General features: G+C 41.9%; 2 long non-coding RNA genes across 1 annotated transcript in view; one reads left to right on the top strand and one right to left on the bottom strand.

Annotated features, from left to right (window-relative positions):
- Positions 1-18,091, bottom strand: part of LOC309638782 — a 390,227-nt gene that overhangs the window by 64,060 nt on the left and 308,076 nt on the right.
- Positions 5,599-18,091, top strand: part of LOC309638819 — a 55,696-nt gene continuing 43,203 nt past the window's right edge. Inside the window, exon 1 of the long non-coding RNA XR_014251321.1 lies at positions 5,599-6,568. This is a non-coding gene — a long non-coding RNA (uncharacterized lncRNA). The remainder of the gene's footprint in view (positions 6,569-18,091) is intronic.

Genomic DNA, 18,091 nt, shown 5'->3' with positions numbered 1-18,091 from the left:
AGATAGACATAGAAAATGGACTTGAGGACATGGGGTGGGAGGGGGCGAAGTGAGAGTAGCATGGACATATATACACTACCAAATGTAAAATAGTTGGCTGGTGGGAAGCAGCAGCATAGCACAGGGAGATCGACTCGGTGCTTTGCGATGACCTGGAGGGGTGGGACAGGGAGGGTGGGAGGGAGGCTGAGATGGAGGGGATGTGGGGACATATGTATGCATATGGCTGATTCACTTTGTTGTGCAGCAGAAACTAACACAGTATTGTTAAGCAACTGTACTGCAATAAAGATCTATTAAAAAAAAAAAGAATAAGTGGGAATTTACAAAAAAAGGATAATAATTATAATAATAATTCTAGTAATTTACTGACTACAGATTATGAACCAAAAACTAGGCGAGGAACTTCATAGCCTTTGTCACTAATTCTCACTTTGATTACATTTTAGGAGCAATGAAACTATTGCTTAGAGAAGGAATATAGTACGTCCAAATTCACAGAGGCAGTAAGAGGCAGAGCTAGGTCTGGGCCCAGGTGTTCCTCACTTTAAAAACTGTATTTTGGTACTTCCATTTCCAATGAGGGTAAGAGAGGCAGAATGATATCTTCAGAGAAAAGTGAGCTGTTTCCCGTAGCTGAAACATACAGCTGCTGGAGGAAAGGTGTGAGAGCTGAGGCTGAGAGACGACATGGAGCTCAGATTTTGAAAGGCCTCGTATGTGTCACCCATTTAGATTTTTGCCTTGTGATTACTGGAAAGAAGCCATAATCAGATTTCTAATTTAAAAATGTCATTATTGCAGAAGTGAAGAGAAAAAATTGGAAGCAGATGGAAGGCAAGGAGACCCATCAAAAAGCTGTTGCCTCCATCCAGGTCAGAGACATTTGAGACCTGAATGAAGAATGTATTTAATGAGGATAGAATTTGCAAAATCAACGTGAATGGGAGCCACATTCTGCAATGGGTTCCCCAATAAAATGTGACTGTGCTTTGAGATCATTTGTGTTTTGTAGATGGAAAGTTGAGGCCCAGAGGGAGGATGAGGAAAGACATGGAGGGTGTTAGCCCCAGAGCCCAAGCCCATCTCTGGACCTTTGGGGTCTGATGCCCTTTTTCCCTTCTGACAGCCCTTCGTGGGTGCTATAAGCCAGGGTTCCCTCCACCACCACATCAATGGACATTCCCTCCTATGAGTTGCAGCTGTTTCTCTCTCCCCCCAAGTCATCCTGGAGTATCTCCCAGCACATGGACAACATCCAGCCATCTCATAAGGCTGGCAGGAAGAAGCCCATAACAATGAACAAATGTTCAGGGAAACCCCCCAGTGATTCCCCAAATGAGCTGAGGCAAAGCAAACCCTCCTCGAGCTCATGCTTCGCTGAGCAGGCAGATTGTCTGAGCAGGATCAGGTGAGAAGGAAAAGCAGGATGGTGGAGCCTGCAATTCCCATGACAGGCTTTGAGGCAGAGGCCCAAGTGCAGTCAGTATTAGGAATAGAATTTACATTCCTCTGTGTGCCAGCAGCGGTGAGGGGGATGAAGGAACACTGTGCAGAGACACTCTCTTGCTGGAGACTGTGGCTTGTTCAAGATTCTGCTCTGTGTTAAACAATGACCACACCAACTCCAACATCCTGCACAGACTCCCACTGACCTCCTGTGGCCACCTGCCCAGCATCCAGGAGGCTCTTTTGGCTAGCTTGCCTTTCCTTCCAGCCAACCCATGAACCCTGACCCTCAGCAGAGAGAGGGCTGATAACATCCTGTTTAACCCCTCTCCTCTGAAGAGGGGAACCAGCAACAGGGAAGGCACAGCCTGCGGCCAATGAGTTGTGCCCTCCCTCAACTAGAGAAGATCCCAGGAGCCTGTTCTTCTCACAGGACGGAGGGTAAGTCCCCCTGGGTGGCCAAGTGAGTGTGTCTGGTGAAGAAGAGAGGAGAAACTATAAGGCTACAACTAAAAGGCATCAGGCAACTTTGGGGACAGACAACGGGGAGGTCTGGAGGACTTTCACACAACGGTTATAACCATCTGCAGTGGCTTTATATGTCTTTTCAGTGCCAGTTTATTTGGGTGAGGTGGTTTCTTCTCAAGAGGCCAAGAAAAGGAACAAGACTCTCTTTTTGGTGTTCTCCATCATGGCTCACCACCAAGAACCTTCCATGAGAGCCAGCAGAAAATGTTCTAGCCAGTTCCACCTCCCTGCTTGGTCATTTCCTTTTCCTGCCTGGCATCCTCTCCAACCTCTCCCCTAACTCCTTCCCACAGTTAACTTTCCAGCCCATTTCACACCTTCTCTCCCACAAAGCTTTCTGTCTTCGTTCGGTTTCCCCAGAAAACAAGAGCCCAACTCAGAGACCTGAATGCTGGTACTTTATTTGAGATCCAGCCCAGCAAGCAGAAGTGAGGAGTGTGGTGAATTGAAAGGAGGAAGGAAAACCAACATAAGGTGCACTGTGAAGTCCGCCTTTGCCAGGACCTCCTGAGAAGCGTACAGCATCATCCACCAGTTGGATGGAAGACTGGCGTGCTTGTCCACCAGCTTCTCCCCTGTCTCTTCCCCTCCTTCTCCCAGACCCCATCCCTGGATGAGGGATGCCCCAGAGCATTACCTTGGTTTATTTAAGTTCCCCTAGAAGTAGACCTTTAGACAAGGATCTCAGTGAAAGTCATGTGAGAGGTCAGGCAAGAAAGCAAGAGAGAAGGAAACTGTCACTGAGAGGAAAGGAAGCCACTGAAGGTGTGTCAGCAAGCTAGGCGCCCCTGTGGGCACCTGGAGCTCAGTCCTATTGGGGAATTCTGGGAGCCAGTGTGGAACTACGTCTCAGAATTATCCCTGCAGAGAGGACAGGATGCTGAAGAGTCTCTCTCCACCACTTCCATCAGTCCTGCTTGGAGGTTTGAAGCCTGCCCCTGGGGTGGAGGTGAGAATTTAATTCCCTGGCACTTCCAGCATTCCCAGCATACAGACCAAGTGGAGTCTGGCTGTCAGAGCAAGCCCACAGGCAAAGAATTATAGCTACTGGCTGTTGGAATTCAGGTCCGTATACAAGCCAGGGGACAATGGTGTGGTACTGCCCCCAGGCTATGCTTGCCAGCTGGCAGAAAAAGCTCCCAAAGTCTAGAAAGCCCTGAGGTAAGAAGCTGAAAGACAAAAACGCTGCCAGAGGGAGGTGAGTCTGATCTATCCATCACAACGACAGTTGAAGTTGGAGGTAGGTTGAGGTTGGAGCGGGGCCAAGGGCAAATGGAGCACTAATGTTGTGTCTAACAGCGGCGCTTACTATGCCCAGCCACTCAGAGTTCTTCTTTCCTTGTTTGAATACCTATTAAGTAACCATTCCACAGGCGTAGGCTGCACTATACAAATGTGTAAGTTGAACACTTGAAAGTAGCTTGCAAACTTCTGGGGGGTCAGGCTCTGCAACTTAGTCTTTTCATCTCCTTTAGTACTTAGCACCAAGCTTTGTACCTAATTATGACTTCGTCTACTTTTGCCAGAAAAATTGAAGGCTTCGTGCATGAGCTCCCTCCCTTCCCTATCTATAAAGTTATCTTCTTGTATATATACCAGGCCTTACATCTGTTATTTCTGTCTTGGAAATTACAAGAATGAGAATTCTCCTTTCCCTGATTAAGGTAAACTCATCTGCCCACAGTTTCGATGCTGCTGACTTTGCCTCTATTCTGGAATCCTCACTCCTTCAGTGTCATCCCTTCTCTCAATTGTCTGTGTAGCAGATATTTGGGCTAGATGGGCATCCTGAAATTTGGGCCATCCTACTCTATTTATCCCCTAAGAAGTCCTTGGGATAAAGGGCAGGATCCAGAATGAGCCATCAGTTCTGGCTCACACAGGGCATCCCATCTGGCTTGGCAAAGGACTCCACTCTGCATGATCAACTGTGTAACATTAGCCTGGGAAACGGGACACCTGTCTTCTTCTCTTCAGCCCTGACAGGGTAAGAACAAACAAGAGGTCTTGCAGGACTGGAATGAGGCGTGGAAATGCCGAAGGCATGCCCAACACATGTACCGTCCTCAGCTTCTCCTTCTCATTCCAGGGTCTGCCATTTCCTAAGACTCAGCTCAGCCTTCAGAAAATGAATTGCTCCTTGTCAAAATCATTTAGATTCCTTTATAATACAGATTGCTCCTGCTGGCCTCCTTGGAATCTAGAAAATTGAGGGGCTCAAAAAGTGGAATATGGATCTGAGAATTTCAACAGTCTTTCTGCCTCCTCAAATCCCTTTGGGAACAAACTTGGGAGCCAGTGAATAACCCTACATAACTTTACAAAATTAATTCATGCATGGCGAATAACTGCTTGACCCTCTCCATCTCTACACCCAATCTAATTCTTCTTCCCCTTGTTGCCACAGGTGTCCATGTGAATGAGTCTGAAATATATCCTTAAATACTGGTGTATACTTGTAAAATATGTAGTGTTGGTTTAGATGCATATATGTTTTTAATTTTATAGAAAACATATGGTATTATAAATCTCATTCTACTTCTTTTGTCACTCAACAATAGGATTTTAGAGAGGTGTATCCAGCAGTTTAATAAAAATTTTGTTATTTTTCTAAAAAAAAAACAAAAAACAAAAAACAAAAAAAAAAACACAATAGGATTTTGGGGGGATGGGAGAGCTTGGTTTTTGTTTTGTTTAACCTTTTTTTCTTTTGAAGCATATCACACATAAAAAGAGTGCATGAACTTTGAGGGCCTGCTATGTGGCCTTCCATGATATCAATTCTCTCTCCCCACTGAAAGAATCTCAAAGTGAAACTTTATGTTAATCACTTTCTTCTTGCTGTTGTTTCATCTCTGCACAATATCCTGTTTATTTGCCTGGTTTTGCCCTTTATGTAAATGAATCATACAGAATGTATTCCTCTATGACTTGCTCTTTTCGCTCAACATTATTTTTTTTTTTGATATTGATCCATGTGGTTGGTGTAGCTGTAATTTATTCATTTTTATTGTTGTAGAATATAATGCTGTATGGCCATACTATAATTTGCTTATCTATCTACCATAGGTAATCATTCGGATTTGTTGCTGGTGGTGGCATTTTACCCATGCTTCCATGTGCCATTGGGCAGGAATTTATCTATGGAACATATCTAGGATTGGAATTGCTGAATCATACGGTACAGACCCACTTCTGTTTGAAGCAGTGCCAAACTGTTTTCCAAAGTAATAATAACTCACATTCTCTCCCACAGGTATATTTCCCTTTGTCCCAATCCTGGGAAACACTTACATTGTCAAACTTCTTATTGTTGTCAATCTTGTGGCCATAAAAATATATGAAAATATATTCATTTTAGTTTTAATGAGTATTCCTTAATTGCCAATGAGCCTAAGCATCTTTTTATAACTTCATGAGACATTGATGTTTTCTCTTCTGTAAAATTTCTATTTGCATTTTTGTCCATTTTCCTTTAAAATGTTCGTCTTTTTCTTATGAATTTATAAGAGTTTTAAAATATATACATTCTGGATTATAATCCTTTGTCATGTATATGAATTTCAAATATCTTCTTCCAGTTTAGGGCTTTAATTTCAGCTCTGGTTTTGGTATGTTTTTTTTTTTTTTTTTTTTTTTTTTTTTTTTAACATCTTTATTGAAGTATAATTGCCTTACAATGGTGTGTTAGCTTCTGCTTTATAACAAAGTGAATCAGTTATACATATACAATATGTTCCCATTTCTCTTCCCTCTTGCATCTCCCTCCCTCCCACCCTCCCCATCCCATCCCTCTAGATGGTCACAAAGCACCGAGCTGATCTCCCTGTGCTATGCGGCTGCTTCCCACTAGTTATCTATTTTACATTTGGTAGTGTATATATGTCCATGACACTCTCTTACCCTGTCACATCTCACCCCACCCCCTCCCCATATCCTCAAGTCCATTCTCTAGTAGGTCTGTGTCTTTATTCCCGTCTTGCCACTAGGTTCTTCATGGCCTTTTTTTTTTTTTTTTTTTCCCCTTAGATTCCGTATATATGTGTTAGCATACTGTATTTGTTTTTCTCTTTCTGACTTACTTCACTCTGTATGACAGACTCTAACTCCATCCACCTCATTACAAATACCTCCATTTCATTTCTTTTTATGGCTGAGTAATATTCCATTGTATATATGTGCCACATCTTCTTTATCCATTCATCTGTCGATGGACATTTAGATTGCTTCCATGTCCTGGCTATTGTAAATAGAGCTGCAATGAACATTTTGGTACATGACTCTTTTTGACCTATGGTTTTCTCAGGGTATATGCCCAGTAGTGGGATTGCTGGGTCGTATGGTAGTTCTATTTGTAGTTTTTTAAGGAACCTCCATACTGTTCTCCATAGTGGCTGTATCAATTTACATTCCCACCAACAGTGCAAGAGTGTTCCCTTTCCTCCACACCCTCTCCAGCATTTATTGTTTCTAGATTTTTTGATGATGGCCATTCTGACCGGTGTGAGATGATATCTCATTGTAGTTTTGATTTGCATTTCTCTAATGATTAATGATGTTGAGCATTCTTTCATGTGTCTGTAGGCCATCTGTATATCTTCTTTGGAGAAATGTCTATTTAGGTCTTCGGCCCATTTTTGGATTGGGTTGTTCGTTTTTTTGTTATTGAGCTGCATGAGCTGCTTGTAAATCTTGGAGATTAATCCTTTGTCAGTTGCTTCATTTGCAAATATTTTCTCCCATTCTGATGGTTGTCTTTTGGTCTTGTTTATGGTTTCCTTTGCTGTGCAAAAGCTTTTAAGTTTCATTAGGTCCCATTTGTTTATTTGTGTTCTTATTTCCATTTCTCTGGGAGCTGGGTCAAAAAGAATCTTGCTGTGATGTATGTCATAGAGTGTTCTGCCTATGTTTTCCTCTAAGAGTTTGATAGTGTCTGCCCTTACACTTAGGTCTTTAATCCATTTTGAGTTTATTTTTGTGCATGGTGTCAGGGAGTGTTCTATTTTCATACTTTTACATGTACCTGTCCAATTTTCCCAGCACCACTTATTGAAGAGGCTGTCTTTTCTCCACTGTATATGCTTGCCTCCTTTATCAAAAATAAGGTGCCCATATGTGTGTGGGTTTATCTCTGGGCTTTCTATCCTGTTCCATTGATCTATATTTCTGTTTTTGTGCCAGTACCAAACTGTCTTGATTACTGAAGCTTTGTAATATAGTCTGAAGTCAGGGAGCCTGATTCCCCCAGCTCCATTTTTCGTTCTCAAGATTGCTTTGGCTATTCGGGGTCTTTTGTGTTTCCATACAAATTGTGAAATTTTTTGTTCTAGTTCTGTGAAAAATGCCAGTGGTAGTTTGATAGGGATTGCATTGAATCTGTAGATTGCTTTGGGTAGTAGAGTCATTTTCACAATGTTGATTCTTCCAATCCAGGAACATGGTATATCTCTCCATCTATTTGTATCATCTTTAATTTCTTTCATCAGTGTCTTATAATTTTCTGCATACAGGTCTTTTGTCTCCTTAGGTAGGTTTATTCCTAGATATTTTATTCTTTTTGTTGCAATGGTAAATGGGAGTGTTTTCTTAATTTCACTTTCAGATTTTTCGTCATTAGTGTATAGAAATGCAAGAGATTTCTGTGCATTAATTTTGTATCCTGCTACTTTACCAAATTCATTGATTAGCTCTAGGAGTTTTCTGGTAGCATCTTTAGGATTCTCTATGTATAGTATCATGTCATCTGCAAATAGTGACAGCTTTACTTCTTCTTTTCCGATTTGGATTCCTTTTATTTCTTTGTCTTCTCTGATTGCTGTGGCTAACACTTCCAAAACTATGTTGAATAATAGTGGTGAGAGTGGGCAACCTTGTCTTGTTCCTGATCTTAGTGGAAATGGTTTCAGTTTTTCACCATTGAGGACAATGTTGGCTGTGGGTTTGTCATATATGGCCTTTATTATGTTGAGGAAAGTTCCCTCTATGCCTACTTTCTGCAGGGCTTTTATCATAAATGGGTGTTGAATTTTGTCGAAAGCTTTCTCTGCATCTATTGAGATGATCATATGGTTTTTCTCCTTCAGTTTGTTAATATGATGTATCACATTGATTGATTTGCGTATATTGAAGAATCCTTGCATTCCTGGGATAAACCCCACTTGATCATGGTGTATGATCCTTTTAATGTGCTGTTGGATTCTGTTTGCTAGTATTTTGTTGAGGATTTTTGCATCTATGTTCATCAGTGATATTGGCCTGTAGTTTTCTTTCTTTGTGACATCTTTGTCTGGTTTTGGTATCAGGGTGATGGTGGCCTCGTAGAATGAGTTTGGGAGTGTTCCTCCCTCTGCAATATTTTGGAAGAGTTTGAGAAGGATAGGTGTTAGCTCTTCTCTAAATGTTTGATAGAATTCACCTGTGAAGCCATCTGGTCCTGGGCTTTTGTTTGTTGGAAGGTTTTTAATCACAGTTTCAATTTCAGTGCTTGTGATTGGTCTGTTCATATTTTCTATTTCTTCCTGGTTCAGTCTTGGCAGTTTGTGCCTTTCTAAGAATCTGTCCATTTCTTCCAGGTTGTCCATTTTATTGGCATAGAGTTGCTTGTAGTAATCTCTCATGATCTTTTGTATTTCTGCAGTGTCAGTGGTTACTTCTCCTTTTTCATTTCTAATTCTATTGATCTGAGTCTTCTCCCTTTTTCTCTTGATGAGTCTGGCTAATGGTTTATCAATTTTGTTTTTCTTCTCAAAGAACCAGCTTTTAGTTTCATTGATTTTTGCTATTGTTTCCTTCATTTCTTTTTCATTTATTTCTGACCTGATCTTTATAATTTCTTTCCTTCTGCTGGCTTTGGGGTTTTTTTGTTCTTCTTTCTCTAATTGCTTTAGGTGCAAGGTTAGGTTGTTTATTCGAGATGTTTCCTGTTTCTTGAGGTAGGCTTGTATTGCTATAAACTTCCCTCTTAGCACTGCTTTTGCTGCGTCCCATAGGTTTTGGGTCGTCGTATCTCCATTGTCATTTGTTTCTAGGTATTTTTTGATTTCCCCTTTGATTTCTTCAGTGATCACTTCGTTATTAAGTAATGTATTGTGTAGCCTCCATGTGTTTGTATTTTTTACAGGTCTTTTCCTGTAATTGATATCTAGTCTCATAGCGTTGTGGTCGGAAAAGATACTTGATACGATTTCAATTTTCTTAAATTTACCAAGGCTTGATTTGTGACCCAAGATATGATCTATCCTGGAGAATGTTCCATGAGCACTTGAGAAAAATGTGTATTCTGTTGTTTTTGGATGGAATGTCCTATAAATATCAATTAAGTCAATCTTGTTTAATGTATCATTTAAAGCTTGTGTTTCCTTATTTATTTTCATTTTGGATGATCTGTCCATTGGTGAGAGTGGGGTGTTAAAGTCCCCTACTATGATTGTGTTGCTGTCGATTTCCCCTTTTATGGCTGTTAGTATTTGCCTTATGTATTGAGGTGCTCCTATGTTGGGTGCATAAATATTTACAATTGTTATACCTTCCTCTTGTATCGATCCCTTGATCATTATATAGTGTCCTTCTTTGTCTCTTGTAATAGTCTTTATTTTAAAGTCTATTTTGTCTGATATGAGAATTGCTACTCCAGCTTTCTTTTGATTTCCATTTGCATGGAATATCTTTTTCCATCCCCTCACTTTCAGTCTATATGTGTCTCTAGGTCTGAAGTGGGTCTCTTGTAGACAGCATATATATGGGTCTTGTTTTTGTATCCATTCAGCCAGCCTGTGTCTTTTGGTGGGAGCATTTAATCCATTTACATTCAAGGTAATTATCGATATGTATGTTCCTATTCCCATTTTCTTAAATGTTTTGGGTTTGTTATTGTAGGTGTTTTCCTTCTCTTGTGTTTCTTGCCTAGAGGAGTTCCTTTAGCATTTGTTGTAAAGCTGGTTTGGTGGTGCTGAACTCTCTCAGCTTTTGCTTGTCTGTAAAGGTTTTAATTTCTCCATCGAATCTGAATGAGATCCTTGCTGGGTAGTGTAATCTTGGTTGCAGGTTTTTCTCCTTCATCACTTTAAGTATATCCTGCCACTCCCTTCTGGCTTGCAGAGTTTCTGCTGAAAGATCAGATGTTAACCTTATGGGGATTCCCTTGTGTGTTATTTGTTTTTTTTCCCTTGCTGCCTTTAATATGTTTTCCTTATATTTAATTTTTGACAGTTTGATTAATATGTGTCTTGGTGTGTTTCTCCTTGGGTTTATCCTGTATGGGACTCTCTGTGCTTCCAGGACTTGATTAACTATTTCCTTTCCCATATTAGGGAAGTTTTCAACTATAATCTCTTCAAATATCTTCTCAGTCCCTTTCTTTTTCTCTTCTTCTTCTGGGACCCCTATAATTCGAATGTTGGCACGTTTAATGTTGTCCCAGAGGTCTCTGAGACTGTCCTCAGTTCTTTTCATTCTTTTTTCTTTATCCTGCTCTGCAGTAGTTATTTCCACCATTTTATCTTCCAGGTCACTTATCCTTTCTTCTGCCTCAGTTATTCTGCTATTGATCCCATCTAGAGTATTTTTAATTTCATTTATTGTGGTTTTCATCATTGCTTGGTTCCTCTTTAGTTCTTCTACGTCCTTGTTAAATGTTTCTTGCATTTTGTCTATTCTATTTCCAAGATTTTGGATCATCCTTACTATCATTATTCTGAATTCTTTTTCAGGTAGACTACCTATTTCCTCTTCATTTGTTAGGTCTGGTGTGTTTTGACCCTGCTCCTTCATCTGCTGTGTGTTTTTCTGTCGTCTCATTTTGCTTATCTTACTGTGTTTGGGGTCTCCTTTTCACAGGCTGCAGGTTCGTAGTTCCTGTTGTTTTTGGTATCTGTCCCCAGTGGCTAAGGTTGGTTCAGTGGGTTGTGTAGGCTTCCTGGTGGAGGGAACTAGTGCCTGAGCTCTGGTGGATGAGGTTGGCTCTTGTCTTTCTGGTGGGGACGTCCACGTCTGGAGGTATATTTTGGGGTGTCTGTGGCCTTATTATGATTTTAGGCAGCCTCTCTGCTAATGGATGGGGCTGTGTTCCTGTCTTGCTAGTTGTTTGGCATATGGTGTCCAGCACTGTAGCTTATTGGTCGTTGAGTGAAGCTGGGTCTTGATGTTGAGATAGAGATCTCTGAGAGATTTTTGCCGTTTGGTATTACGTGAAGCTGGGAGGTCTCTTGTGGACCAGTGTCCTGAAGTTGGCTCTCCCACCTCAGAGGCACGGCCCTGATGCCTGGCTGGAGCACCAAGAGCCTTTCGTCCACACGGCTCAGAGTAAAAGGGAGAAAAAATAGAAAGAAAGACAGAAAGAAAGAAAGAGGCTATAATATAGTGAAGTAAAATAAAGCTATTGTAAAGCAAAGCTATACAGACAAAATCGCACCCAGAAGCATATACATATACACTCACAAATAAAGGAAAAGGGGAAAAATTAATATATCCTGCTCCCAAAGTCCACCTCCTGAATTTGGGATGATTCGTTGTCTATTCAGGTATTCACCAGCTGCAGGCCCATCAAGTTGTTTGTGGAGTTTTAATCCGCTGCTTCTAAGGTTGCTGGGAGAGATTTCCCCTTATCTTCCCTGTTCGCACAGTTCCTGGGGTTCAGCTTTGGATTTGGACCCGCCTCTGCGTGTAGGTCGCCTGAGGGCGTCTATTCCCCGCACAGACAGGACGGGGTTAAAGGAGCAGCTGCTTCGGGGGCTCTGGCTCCCTCAGGCCGCGGGGAGGGAGGTGTACAGAGGAGGCGGGGTGAGCCTGCGGCGGCCGAGGCCGGCGTGACGTTGCACCAGCCTGAGGCGGGCAGTGCGTTCTCCCGGGGAACTTGTCCCCGGATCACGGGACCCTGGCAGTGGCGGGCTGCACAGGCTCCCGGGAGGGGCGATGTGGAGAGTGACTTGTGCTCACACACAGGCTTTTTGGAGGCGGCAGCAGCAGCCCCAGCGTCTCACGCCCGTCTCTGGGGTCCGTGCTGATCGCCGCGGCTCACGCCTTTCTCTGGAGTTCGTTTAGGCGGCACTCTGAATCCCCTCTCCTTGCGCGCCGCGAAACAAAGAGGCAAGAACAAGTCTCTTGCCTCTTCGGCAGCTGCAGACTTTTTCCCGGACTCCCTACCAGCCAGCTGCGGTGCGCTAACCCCTTCAGGCTGTGTTCACGCCGCCAGCCCCAGTCCTCTCCCTGCGATCCAACCGAAACCGAAACCCGAGCCTCAGCTCCCAGCCCCGCCCGCCCCGGCGGGGGAGCAGACAAGCCTCTCGGGCTGGTGAGTGCTGCTCGGCGCCGAGCCTCTGTGCGGGAGTCTCTCCGTTTTTTTCCTCTGCGCCCCTGTTGCTGTGGGGTCTGCGGTGATCGCCGCGGCTCGCGCCCTTCTCTGGAGTTCGTTTAGGCGGCGCTCTGAATCCCCTCTCCTTGCGCGCCGCAAAACAAAGAGGCAAGAAAAAGTTTCTTGCCTCTTCGGCAGCTGCAGACTTTTTCCCGGTCTCCCTCCCAGCCAGCTGTTGTGCGCTAATCCCTTCAGGCTGTGTTCACGCTGCCAGCCCCAGTCCTCTCCCTTCGATCCAACCGAAACCGAAACCGGAGCCTCAGCTCCCAGCCCCGCCCGCCCCGGCGGGGGAGCAGACAAGTCTCTCGGGCTGGAGAGTGCTGCTCGGCGCCGAGCCTCTGTGCGGGAATCTCTCCGTTTTTCCCTCTGCGCCCCTGTTGCTGTGGGATCCGCGCTGGTAGCTGCGGCTCGCGCCCGTCTCTGAAGTTCGTTTAGGCAGCGCTCTGAATCCCCTCTCCTCGCGCACCAGGAAACAAAGAGGGAAGAAAAAGTCTCTTGCCTCTTCGGCAGCTGCAGACTTTTTCCCGGACTCCCTCTTGGCTAGCTGTGGTGCACTAACGCCTTCAGGCTGTGTTCACGCCGCCAACCCCAGTCCTCTCCCTGCGATCCGACCGAAGCCCGAGCCTCAGCTCCCAGCCCCGCCCGCCCCGGCGGGTGAGCAGACAAGTCTCTCCGGCTGGAGAGTGCTGCTTGGCGCCGAGCCTCCGTGCGGGAACCTCTCCGCTGTGCCCTCCGCACCCCTGTGGCTGCGCTCTCCTCCGTGGCTCCGAAGCTTCCCCCCTCTGCCACCCGCAGTCTCCGCCCGCGAAGGGGCTTCCTAGTGCGTGGAAATCTTTCCTCTTTCACGGCTCCCTCCCACTAGTGCAGGTGCCGTCCCTATTCTTTTGTCTCTGTTATTTCTTTTTTCTTTTGCCCTACCCAAGTACGGGGGGAGTTTCTTGCCTTTTTGGAGGTCGGACGTCTTCTGCCAGCGTTCAGTGGGTGTTCTGTAGGAGCAGTTCCACGTGTAGATGTATTTCTACTGTATCTGTGGGAAGGAAGGTGATCTCCGCGTCTTACTCTTCCGCCATCTTCCCGAGGACCAATCTTTGGTATGTTTTGATAAATAGAAGTATCTAATTTTATTTTATTTTATTTTATTTTTTATTTTCATTGCCTTTTAATGTTTGTTTGTTTTTATATCTTTATTGGAGTATAATTGCTTTACAATGTTGTGTTAATTTCTGTTGTACAACAAAGTGAATCAGCTATAAGTATGTATATATCCCCATATCCCCTCCCTCTTGAGCCTCCCTCCCATCCACCCTATCCCACCCTTCTAGGTCCTCACAAAGCAAAGAGCTGATCTCCCTGTGCTATGCAGCAGCTTCCCACTAGCCAACCATTTTACATTTGGTAGTGTATATATATCAATCCTACTCTCTCACTTCATCCCAGCTTCCCCTTCTGCCCCTGTGTCCTCAAGTCCATTCTCTACATCTGCATCTTTATTCCTGCCCTGCCACTAGGGTCATCAGTACCGTTTTTTTGGTTTCCACGTATGTGTGTTAGCAAACTGTATTTGCTTTTCTCTTTCTGACTTACTTCACACTGTATGACAGACTCTAGGTCCATCCACCTCATTACAAATAACTCAGTTTTGTTCCTTTGTACGGCTGAGTAATATTCCATTATATATATGTGTCACATATCTTTTTTATACATTCATCTGTTGATGAACATTTAAGTTGCTTCCATGTCCTGGCTATTGTAAATATTGCTGCAACGAACATTGTGGTACATGTCTCTGTTTGAATTATGGGTTTCTCAGGTATATGCCCAGTAGTGGGATTGCTGGGTCATATGGTAATTCTATTTTTAGTTTTTTAAGGAACCTCCATACTGTTCTCCATAGTGATTGTATCAATTTACATTCCCACCAACAGTGCAAGAGGGTTCCCTTTTCTCCACACCCCCTCCGGCATTTATTGTTTGTAGATTTTTTGATGATGGCCATTCTAACTGGTGTGAGGTGGTACCTCATTGTGGTTTTGATTTGCATTTCTCTAATGATTAGTCATGTTGAGCATCTTTTCATGTGTTTGTTGGCAATCTGTATATCTTCTTTGGAGAAATGTCTATTTAGGTCTTCTGCCCATTTTTGGATTGGGTTGTTTGTTTTTTTGATATTGAGCTGCATGAGCTGCTTGTATATTTTGTAGATTCATCCTTTGTCAGTTGCTTCAGTTGAAAATATTTTGTCCCATTCTGAGGGTGGTCTTTTTGTCTCGTTTATGGCTTCCTTTGCTGTGCAAAAGCTTTTAAGTTTCATTAGGTCTCATTTGTTTATTTTTTATTTTATTTCCATTACTCTAGGAGGTGGGTCAAAAAAGATCTTGCTGTGATTTATGTCATAGAGTGTTCTGCCTATGTTTTCCTCTAAGAGTTTTATAGTGTCTGGCCTTACATTTAGCTCTCTAATCCATTTTGAGTTTATTTTTGTGTATGATGTTAGGGAGTGTTCTAATTTCATTCTTTTACATGTAGCTGTCCAGTTTTCCCAGTTCCACTTATTGAAGAGGCTGTCTTGTCTCCATTGTATATTCTTGCCTCCTTTGTCAAAGATAAGGTGACCATATGTGCATGGGTTTATCTCTGGGCTTTGTATCCTGTTCTATTGATCTATATTTCTGTTTTTGTGCCAGTGCCATACCGTCTTGATTATTGTAGCTTTGTAGTATAGTCTGAAGTCAGGGAGCCTGATTCCTCCAGCTCCATTTTTCTGTCTCAAGATAGCTTTGGCTATTCTGGGTCTTTTGTATTTCCATACAAATTGTGAAATTTTTTGTTCTAGTTCTGTGAAAAATGCCACTGGTAATTTGATAGGGATTGCATTGAATCTGTAGATTGCTTTGGGGAGTACAGTCATTTTCACAATGTTGATTCTTTCAATCCAAGAACATGGTATATCTCTCCATCGGTTTGTATCATCTTTGATATCTATTATCAGTGTCTTATAGTTTTCTGCATACAGGTCTTTTGCCTCCTTAGGTAGGTTTATTCCTAGTTATTTTATTCTTTTTGTTGCAGTGGTAAATGGGAGTGTTTTCTTGATTTCTCTTTCTGATTTTTCATTGTTAGTGTATAGGAATGCAATAAATTTCTGTGCATTAATTTTGTATCCTCCTACGTTACCAAATTCATTGATTAGCTCTAGTAGTTTTCTGGTGGCATCTTTAGGATTTTCTATGTATAGTATCATGTCATCTGCAAACAGTGACAGTTTTACTTCTTCTTTTCCAATTTGGATTCCTTTTATTTCTTTTTCTTCTCTGATAGCCATGGCTAAGAATTCCAAAACTGTGTTGAATAATAGTCGTGAGAGTGGGCACCTTTGTCTTGTTCTTGATCTTAGAGAGAATGCTTTCATTTTCATCATTGAGCATGATGTTGGCTGTGGGTTTGTCATATATGGCTTTTATTTTGTTGAGAATATCTAATTTTAATGAGATAGAATTTATCAATTGCGTGTGTGCTGTGTCTTATATAAAAATAATCTTTTCTTTGTAATTATTAAGTATTGTTTTATGTAATCAAATTTTAAAATGGTACACCATCATGGTTTACTCATGTTATTTACTTTCTCTGAAACTTGATTTAAAAAAATACTAGTGTCTTGGGGGTTTTATTAGGGTTACATGTGACAAATGTGTATGAAAGATCTTAGCAAAGCATTTCACACATAACTGGGACTCAATATGTATAAGTTCATTCAGTAGAGTGTAGACCTAGTTCTATATTTCACAGCTGTTAGATTTTTGCAAGTAATTTCATTTTTAAACAAGTGAATATTTATTGTTTAGTAGTTATACACTGGACATTTTGTTAAATGTTTTATTGTTCACCAAAACTCTGTTAAATAAATAATATTATCATCACCATTGTACACATGAGGTAACTGAGGCTCAGATAATAAGTGATTTGCCTTGGGCACAACCACTAAATGGCAGAGGCATTATTATATTTCCTACCTGATTTTCTACCTAGACTGAAATACTCTATGGGAGTATTTGTGTTCAGAGAATGGCAAGAGCCCTGTAGTGTTGGAAAATAAGTTATATCTATAAGTGTGTATTTGGGGATGTGGCAGAGGAGACAAGATAAATGCAGTCTACATACCCTATTGCTTTTCACTTTGCAAAGCAAATGGTATGATTTGCCCCAGTCTGCATCTCCCATTTCCTTAGACCTGACTCAGTCTCTTGAACCCACCCATTCCCCTAAGTGACTGCTTTGAGCCTACAGTCCTTCTGATTTGCATTGTAAAGACAGTGCCCATAATTTAACCAACCACTTGGCTCCTCTCTGAGGAATTCCACATCAAGTGGAAAATTGCTCCAGTCATAATGTAACTGGACTCCAGTGATTATCTTCCTGTCATAATCTTGAATCACCCAGGACACACGTGTCAACACGGTGTAAAGCTCTGTTTGTTTGCCTCCCAGACAGATGTTGAAACAGGATCTCCAACCACCAGTCAGACTGCCCAGACAACCAAGCAACTCAGTAACCACTTGCTAAAGCTAACACTCTTCTGGCATTCAGTTCCCACGAGATGAATTATAGCATGGGGTACACTGGGTTCATTCAAGTCACTGAATGCTAGATCTGGAAGGACCTTACCAGTCATCTAGACATGCTCATATTATAGTGGGAAGGGAAAAAGATTCAAAGAATGAATGCATGGGAGTAAATTCCTTTATGTTAAATGTATATCCTTAGTTGAAGGACATTATATGACTGGCCCTTATCTATAAAATGAAGATTGAAGATTAAAAAACAATATCCATCCTTCCTGCATCATAGGGTTGGTGTGATAATTAAATCAAATAATACATGTGCTTCTCAGAAATAGAGAATAGATTTGTTATTGCCAAGGGGGAGGGAAGGATTGGGAGTTTTGGATTAGCAGATGCAAACTATTACATATAGGATGGATAAACAACAAGGTCCTACAGTTAGCACAGAGAACTATATGCAATATCCTGTGATAAACCATAGTAGAAAAGAATATGAGAAAGAATATATAAGTACAACTGAATAACTTTGCTGTACAGCAGAAATTAACACAACATTGTAAATCAACTATACTTCAATAAAATTTAAATATGTGTGTGTGTGTGCTTCTGTGATCATCTGCTTTAATCTAAGTATAGACTTGTGTACATAAGAGAAGAAAAGCAAATACAAACATTTGTTGGGCTCATTAAGGATTTTTAAAAGTTAATCTTTAAGTAAATTATCCTGTAAAATGTATAACAAAATATTAGAGATTTGGAAATTTTTTTCTTTGTACCCAGATGAACACTGTAAAGCAAGTAATAAAAGTATACAGCAGACTCCACAAAGAAAACGTGGGTTAGTCTCATTTTTAACTTGTGTCAATACAGAATATAGATACCATTTTTCTGCCTTATCCATGCCTATGGAAGACACTACTAATTAATGACAGTTCTCTTTCAAATGAGCATCTACATGGTTTCAGAATCTTCCTCAATGCAGCATTCTGGGAAGTCAGCAAAAATCAACCATTTCCTTATTTTATTTTTCTTTAAACATCTTTATTGGAGTATAATTGCTTTACATTGTTATGTTAGTTTCTGATGTATATCAAAGTGAATCAGCTATATGTATACATATATCCCCATGTCCCCTCCCTCTTGAATCTCCCACACTCCTTATCCCACCCCTCTAGGTGGTCACAAAGCACCGAGCTTTTCTCCCTGT

Source organism: Balaenoptera physalus (genome assembly GCF_965194825.1).
Source record: "Balaenoptera physalus genome assembly, chromosome: 1".
NCBI classification, from domain to species: domain Eukaryota; kingdom Metazoa; phylum Chordata; class Mammalia; order Artiodactyla; family Balaenopteridae; genus Balaenoptera; species Balaenoptera physalus.
This window is presented reverse-complemented; position numbering and strand designations above follow the sequence as displayed.